Source organism: Etheostoma spectabile, chromosome 21, assembly GCF_008692095.1.
Source record: "Etheostoma spectabile isolate EspeVRDwgs_2016 chromosome 21, UIUC_Espe_1.0, whole genome shotgun sequence".
Taxonomy (NCBI): Eukaryota; Metazoa; Chordata; class Actinopteri; order Perciformes; family Percidae; genus Etheostoma; species Etheostoma spectabile.
The window spans coordinates 10,203,873-10,212,496 of NC_045753.1; the positions used below are offsets into that span (position 1 = coordinate 10,203,873).

An 8,624-nucleotide genomic window follows, 5' to 3' on the forward strand; every position below is an offset into this window, starting at 1 on the left:
ACACACACACACACACACACACACACACACACACTATTCTCCTGCTTCCCCTCAGCAGCTGATTAGGGGCTTTTATTCTGTAAAATTAAACCAACCAGATTAAGCCGCAACCTCTATCAGCCAATCACATCGTTGCTGTCAATATTTATTTATTATTTCATTTTTTGGGGTATCTACCCCAAATATAGGTTTAGAGGTTTAATCTTTGATGCATTGGCTGTGGGTTTGACTTTTTAAATGTTGAAAGCCGTCTACGCTTTGAGCCTCCGATACGCAACCATTCACAGTGAGATGAAGAAGACGACTGATTGTGAGCGTGACATGAATGTAATCTGACGTCTTGAAAACACACTGAAATGATAGATATTGATCCAGATATTGATCCCGCGCTGGCCTGAACACACATATATATATATATAGGGTTTTTCCTGGTTCAGAATGGGCCTTTCGGGGGTGACTACGCAAGGTAGTAAGCATGTCCCCATACAGTCCCCATACAGTAAATGAAACCCCAATTAAGAAAACTAGTTATAAAATTGAATTTATTACAAAATTGGAGCGGGGGTTGTGGAGGGGAGATGTCGTATTTAAGTTTATGTTCTGCTTGTTCAACAGCTGTTTGATAAATTGCTATTAAACCCATTCGGAGAGCTATTTGAATTGCTATTTGTATTCTCCATTCTTATCATTTTAGTTTAGTTTACTGCAGTAATGGATCTGAAAACGAGTCAAACATCAGACGCAGGTCAACCACACCATGCACCAAACTCTTATCACGGATACGTCTTTATTTTTCTGTGTTTAAATCCTGTGCTGGAGCCTCTTTTTCTTCTTGGTTGAGCTAAATCTTTTGGCATTCACTCAGCTCAACTGAGCTGAATTCTGTCCAATTGTCCCCGTCCTGTTTAGCGCTCATGCAGAACAACTTCCACGCCAATACAGCCTCAGACAACAGAACTCTTGTTTAAAAAAAAAAATGGAGTCACTCGGAGGAGGACGGTGAACTGCAGACCGCTGCCAGCAGCGACAGATTGGAGCTGCCGTATGGTAGCAGTGGGAGAGAACGTGTGTGTTAAAAATGAACGTTGACAGAACAAAGAGAAATTGTGAGAGAGTTGGCACTCGAGGCGAGCCACTTTCCCTCCCTGACCCCAACTGATGTGTCTGCCCTTTGTCTTCAAAGAGACCCAACTCAATCCCATCACAAATCCTTAAATTCATTTACCCGGCCTCTCGGCATGGAGTCACAGAAACGTAGGTTTGGCTGTGTCGACTGATCTGATTAACCTTTTTTTTGCTCTTCACTGTGGGTAAATAAAGTTAAAGTGTTTCCTTTTTTTATTTTTATTTAACTTTTAGTGGCTGTCCCTTTCTCACACTCTTATCGTTCTGTCGTTTTCACACCTCGGAGCTACTGTTCCCACAGTTTTCACACAGAAAGGCCTTTGTCCGTTTGCTGGTGGCTTCACGTGGCTCCATTGTCTAACGAGGTGTGAGGAAGACGACGTGTCTCCGCCGCTGCATCATAAATGTGACAGACATGGTTTAGTGATGAAGCCACTGGTAGATTTATCACCTTTTTCACTACCAAAAGAAGAGTACTTCAACACTGCAAACACATCATTTTCTCTCTGGTTTGGCCCTTTCGTCCACTCCATTCTCACAGGATTAATATTACACGGGGGAATTCATGTGATTTACCCCCATTTTGTGCGACACATTTGTACAGGACAAGTGAAGTCTGTATTTAACTCAGAGGTAAACAGTAGAAATATACATTCACATCACAAAGGCCCCTATCAAGAAAAGTTTGTCCTCCCCCTAACGGCCACATAGGTCGTTTGTTCAAGCACCAATCACAACTCATATTTACGTTAATAGGGGTGTCGCCCCCAATTTAGCACGGTCGACTGGGAAGAGTTCGTCTGTCCAAACATCTGTGTTATTCTCCATGTACAGACCACAGGGAGTTGAACAGCCTCGAATATGTGTTTAGAGAGACACCACACCGTGAGAAGACGAAACATTTTGATTGAGAGCGTGGAAAAAAAGGCTAAAAAAAACCGGCTTAATGGAAATAGTGCTTTTTTTTTTTTTTAATCTTTTTTTCTGGGCCCTTTCGGCATTTATTTTGACAGCCCGCTTTATTTTGACAGAACAGCTGAAGACATGAAAGGGGAGAGAGAGGGAGAATGCGTTGAAGAGTCGAACCCGGGCCCGCCGCGTTGAGGAGATAAACGACAGCCCCGTTAATGATTAGAGTAGATAACGGTTATGTTTCGCGGTACGTCTGTGTTCAACATGGATGTGTGTTTCTACTGTTGTCAAGCAGCCTGCTTTCCTTTACTTCCTGTCTCTTCTCCTCTAGCTCTTGCTTATTCACACATTACTTTGTTGGTACGCCCTATGGTGTTCGCGAGAGTACTGCAGCAAACAATGCGCAGCGCGCGCTAGTTGTTGCTATGACAGCCCGTGCACGCTGTCGCGCTCGAGTATACCTGACACTTACAACAGCCAAACATAGGACTTTCACCCCGGTTTTCACCAACAACCTATATTGTTGCATGGTTTGGAGGACTTGTTGACCACGACTGTGTGCTAGGATGTATGTACTGTATATTTTGTGCCTGACAACCCTGCATTGTTTTTCTGTTGTTTTGATGTTTTGTTGTGAACTAGAATCAATAAGAAAACGGCCGTGTGCGGACGTACATAAATAATGTTTTGAGCTTCACATGGACAGCGTGTTACTGACACCATGGATGTGACAGAGCAGGGGAAGATCCACAGGGATCATCATTAGAGATGATTTGTCATCTACAGAGGAAGTTTGCAGGACGGCGTCGGCTGCCATCGATTCTTCAAAACAAGCTGATGGGCCCGAACTTCATTTGATCCATCAATTCATCATCTGAGACCGATGTAGATGGGAGCAAGAGAGATAAAGACGGGTGAAAGAAAGAGCACAGGAAAGATGGATGGACAGCACGAAACACAAAGAGAGAGAGAGACACCCAAAGAGAGAGAGAGAGGATGAGGGAGGTGAAGCAAAGAGCTGCGCTGGCAGAAGGCCAGAGGGATGGAGGTGGAGAGTTACAGGAAGGTCCATGTTAGAAACACACAGCTAATCAACCCACTTCCTCTGCTGCCAGATAATGCAACTGTTTAAAGGACCAGTTCACCTGGATCACCTTTTCCTACATAACTCCATCTAACCATGTCATTTAAATTCAAAGGAAGATACCAAAGTTTTCAAAGATACCAAATATCAGACCTGGATTAAATGATTCATGATGAATCATTACTATGTTGAAGGTGATGTATGCATCTAAAAATGCAAGTTGAAAAATTGCAATAGTGAAATAATTCACACAACATCCTGGCTTTTCCCACTTGCATTTCTACTATCTGCATTTGACCAATTGAATTTGAACCACCTGGATCTATTTTTTGTTTTTTTAAATGCTAAAAACAATTTGAATTTTTGGATCTGAATTTGCGACCATTGAAAGAAAATGTGCTTTTGAAATTGCAAATTAAGACATTTTGTATTTCAAATGTCAAAGAGGTGAATTCGGAACAACCCAAATTCACATACACGGTTGTCAAAGTACAACACTTCAATATTATGTATTCAGCAGCTGTTAAAATTCAAATACTTGTGTCTCTTTTGTCTCTTCCATGGATGCACATGGGACAACATACATACATACAGGCAGGTTTAAGCAGTACCACACCCAACCTAAACACAAGGATCCACAGCTGCTTGATACTGATGACTCATCCTCTTGTTGTCCTTCTGGGACACGATGCCCACAACACAAGGACACACATGCACACATAAGGATTACCGATAAACTCCACGTGGTCTCTATGGTCGGGCGTTTGAGTCAAATTGTGCAAGTAATGAAACCCCAGGCAGTATGTGCAGCTAATATTAGGTCTGTGGACATGATGGGGTGCAGGTTGTGGTGGTGGTGGTGGTGGTGGGGGCTCATGCTAATATTAGCTCTCAGCTCTGCTTGTTGCTGGCGCTGTGCACCAGCAGCTATGATTTCAGCAATACGACAGTTTAAGGTAGCAACACATTAAAGCCTTGGAGGATTAACAGGGTTTTTATGAAGTTAATGGGTGACAAGGGACATTTGCAGAGCAACATCCAACCCCCCATCATCCGCTTATAATATTAGGTTACATCACACTGTGTTTGGCACAGCTTCTTACTCATGTGAATTCCCAGGAAATGGCAGCAGGACTCACTGTCACACCCAGAAATACTCGGCTCGAACTCGATGAACCTTCCTTCGTTCTGATTGGTAATTAACCGAGCAGGGGCTACAGGATGAGGAGGATGAAGTGGAATTAAAGAGGCGAGTGTCAGAGCTGTCTTTACAGAGATGAGTTTTGTTTGCATTGCTCTCCATCTCTTTTCCTTTTGCTGCCTTCAAAGACACATTCAGACAAAAGACTGACTCTGACTCATGCAGAGGCACAGAAAGGGTGTGAGAAGAAAGATCCAGAGAGGCTTATTGGTGCGGAAAAGAAGGGAGACACCACATTGGCCGTGACCTTGCTGCCTCTACAACTCCTCCGCTTACTACCTGGCAATAAGCTAACATCCAGCATACAAACCCCGGTGTAATTTCTCCATGAATGCACCTGGGGATGGACGGATAACACGCAGCCTCACTCTCACTACTGAGCACTGTGTCACTCTTTTTCCATGAGCCTATTTTTGGGTTTTAAATTGTTTCAAGTAAAGTTACTGTACGTCTTTCCTGGTTGTCTCTGAGCTGCCATGTGCAGGATTAAAAAGGGTCTTCATAGACTCCACAGTGCTGTGGACATAGGTCTAGCTACACCACAAATGCATTCTGGGACTGGAGATAAAACCGCTCTGCGTTGTTTACATTTCTTTAAACCAATCACAATCGTCCTGGGCGGCTCTAAGGTCCGGATGCAGCGACGGTGGCTCTGGAAGGAAAACGTCACATACTACATTAAATGTAGTTCACACAATACAGTAATGTGAGCTTTTTAAATTAGTTGGAGACATGATTCAATGTCATTTGCTCTTACTCGTGTATCGCCTTGTGTACGTCATCCACAGCAAACCCACCAGTCGGCCCCAAAATGTCCCATTTAGAGAGGAAAGGCCCCAAAACGTATTCTTTATAAATCTTTATAATCATTCCCCTAAAGAACCGAGCCGGCCTGCCTTGTTGCACCATCCGAATGTTCTTCAAAACTTGACATTTTCAGCGTGTGGCTCGCTAGCTTTAATTTTGGGATTTTGAGAACAGCAACATACAGAGAGCGGAAGTCTTTACCCTGGAAATGTACTTCAAAAATGTAATCAAAACTAAGAAAACCAGTAATGAAACATTTTCTTGCAATATAGTATATTTCCACTTTGTGATTCCCGACCTGCAACATCTTCAACATCCAAATGAAAGTGACTCCCGTTTCAAAGCAAATCCCAGCAGGGGGCCTTGCCCAGCCTATCATCTCGTGATGTATTAAACGGGTCAATGTACACAACTTCAGAGAGGCCAGCAGCCCAGGGACACTGACGCAGCCGTCTCACACAGCACCAGAGACACCAAACGGCAGTCCGGATAAATCAAGGCCAGAGAGCGTTGAGACCAACAAACAAGATCCCCAGCAATGTATCGCTGTGTTTGAGTAGAAAATTATTTGACAACATCTTGTCATGACCTCGTGCTCAAAGGTCCGACAAAATGTGTAAAACTCCCACGTCCGCCCAATGACTAGGGGTCGACTGATGTTGGATTTCACGGCTGACATCAATACAGATTATTAATAGTTAAGGAAAACGATTTTGGGAACCGGGTATACTTTCACACTAAAAAGGAAAATCTTTTAGTCAAAATGTAAAGCAGGGGTCTTCAACGTTTTCCAGGCCAAGGACCCCCAAACTGATGGCGAGATGGAGCGGGGACCCCCTAATTATATATATTGTATAACATTGTGTTATATCAAACTGGTCCTATAGTGCCATGTGTGCATTGATGACTGAAAGACATCTTCTGCCTCCATTTACTGTTTACTACAGTGTGTTGAATTCATGTAATGTGGATTTAAAGACATTTCAATTGGTGGAAAAAATTGCAGGGGGGGGGGGGGAATATAAAAAAAGTCTAATCAACCAAACTTTCGCGACCCCATGGCGTACCTCCGCGGACCCCCTAGGGGTCGCGGACCCCCTGTTGAAGACCCCTGATGTAAAGAAAAACGTTGGTTTAAATGCTTTAAGCAAGTGTGTAATAAAGCTGAAACATAATACACAGTCAAAAAAATCAAATACAAACTAAAATAGCTGTTTAACTCCCTGTGGTCTGTACATGGAGAAGAACACAGATGTTTGTACAGACAATTTGTTTGCAAGTTTTGCAGACTGCTCACAGAGTCGTAGCGGAGCCAAAGTAGCAAACCTTTTAATAATTAACTTATTTTTATCGGTTATGGGTCAATGGTTATGGATTGAGACAAATTGCTGAATATCGGCCTAGGTGATCGGCCAGGCTGATAATTGCTCGATCCCTGCTATTGACAAACTATGACTAGTGTGACTAACAATTGTTTTCATTATGGATTTATCTGTCTAAATGACGCTGAGCTGTTTTCTTCACTGCACCAAACAAAAGCTAAAGGAAGAAAACTCCATTATCTCTCCACTCGAGTGCCTGCACAACATTAGCGCTAAATATTACAAACTACATGATGATATGTAACAGCGACACATGGCGTCCTGATCATGCCGATGCTGTATTTAATTCATTTACAAGGCCTTTATTAATTCAGTTAAACGTCAAAAGTAGATGAATCTGTGCAGAAGACTGAGATCTGCATCAGCACCATCAGTAAGGACACCTCCATCTGTTCTTCTCTTTCAGTAACTGGTGTGAGCTAACATGTAGAAGTTAATGGTTGTAGAGTTGTGCGACAAAGCCACACTAACTAATGGAGAGGCGTTGAGCCAACCTAGGAATGTGGATCAGTATATAAAATGGAAATGATCTGTGGTGTCTTTGTTTTGTCTCACCAATAGTTCAAAACCCAAAGAGACACAATTTACATAAAAAAGGAGCAAATTCTCAAATTTGAAAAGATGTATGATGAGGAGGAGAGTGTTTCTTGAAAAACGTTAAAGTTTAAATATAGGCAAATATTAAATGACAAATATATTTATATATTTGTTGATGCTCAATATAGATAATAATTATCACCCAGGCCACAAGCGACCCATCTTAAACACTGGTGGCACTGCATGTGCTGACATGCTCACATGGCTCGATTTTACAAAATAATGCAGTCTCTCATTCACACACACACACACACACACACACACACACACACACACACACACACACACACACACACAACACCACACAACAACACACATACAAACTTAGCCCCTAAGACCTTTTATATCTTCAAATACAAATACAAACAATACACTTAAGGGAGTCACACTTTCTTCTGCCCATTAGTCACTGGGTTCTTAAGTCTGACAGCATGCCCTGCACATCTGGATCATCTGTATCATGGTGCACCTCCGCTGTTGTTTACCCGGTTTACCCGGATCTGGCCGCAGAAAACCAGAGACACTCACAGCTATTTGTACTGTAGACACACAAAATCTCCTTCTCAATCTCACACTCACCTCTCCTCCTCTCGCGGCAACGCTTCCTCCCACCGCTTCCCCCGTGCAGTATTTACACCTCCCACATGGTTTATCTTTTCTCATCCTTTCTGTTATTCCTTCTTTCTTCCTTCTTTCTCTCAAGCAGAGCAGTGCAGACCTGTCTGACCAGCCAGCCAGCCTGCCAGCCAGCCAGCCAGCCAGCCTGCCTCCCTCCCCGCCTGCAACGCTCCCTCTCAGCCAGTTAACAGGCTCCCATCACCTACAGCCCTGCCCCCTTCCCTTCCCTCTGCCTTTCACATGCATGCTGAGTCAGTGTGGAGTAGTTAGTGCGGGTATGGGGAGGTGCTGCAAGGAGCAAGGTGCATCAGAGTGGGGGGGGGGGGGGCATCAGATGTTTAAAGGCACAAACAGGACCCCTCTCCATGTGAGATACAGTTTAAAAAAAATGTGAGTGGATGAAAACTGGACATGTGGCGGCAACATCTCAGGCATGAATACGAAAAAAACTAAATATGCTAAAGAATTAGAGATTTTTACAAAACATGTGACTTTATCACATGAAGAACAACATTTCAGATGATATATTTTCATACAAACACGTGATTTCTGGGAATTTTACATCTGCATTTTTAAGTGTTTTTTTGTTATTTAGCCACTATAATTAACATTTTTGGAATTGTGCCAGTGATAACCAGCCAGATGTTTTAAAGGCTTTGTTCCAGCTTTGGGTTGGTGATGTGTCTCAGAAATTGAAAGACTTCTTAAATGTGATGGGCCGCAGTTTGTGTCATGTGTGAAACCAAAAGCAGACATTGACTTGGTCACGTAACCGATGGCATATCCACATGATACAAGCCTTCTGTGACCGCCCCCTCCTCAATGCAGTTACTAGTAGCCAAGGTGGACACGGAGGGTTAAAAAAACATGATGAAGGGGTGATAATCTTCACTCGAGC

The 8,624-nt window shown here is 43.1% G+C and overlaps 1 protein-coding gene across 1 annotated transcript in view; it reads right to left on the bottom strand.

The window, feature by feature from the left end:
* LOC116670886 (PH and SEC7 domain-containing protein 1) overlaps positions 1-7,869 on the bottom strand; it is a gene marked incomplete at its 5' end in the record, with an annotated part of 69,216 nt that extends 61,347 nt beyond the window's left edge. Inside the window, 1 exon segment of the mRNA XM_032501585.1 lies at positions 7,688-7,869.
* Positions 7,870-8,624: the final 755 nt, after the last annotated feature.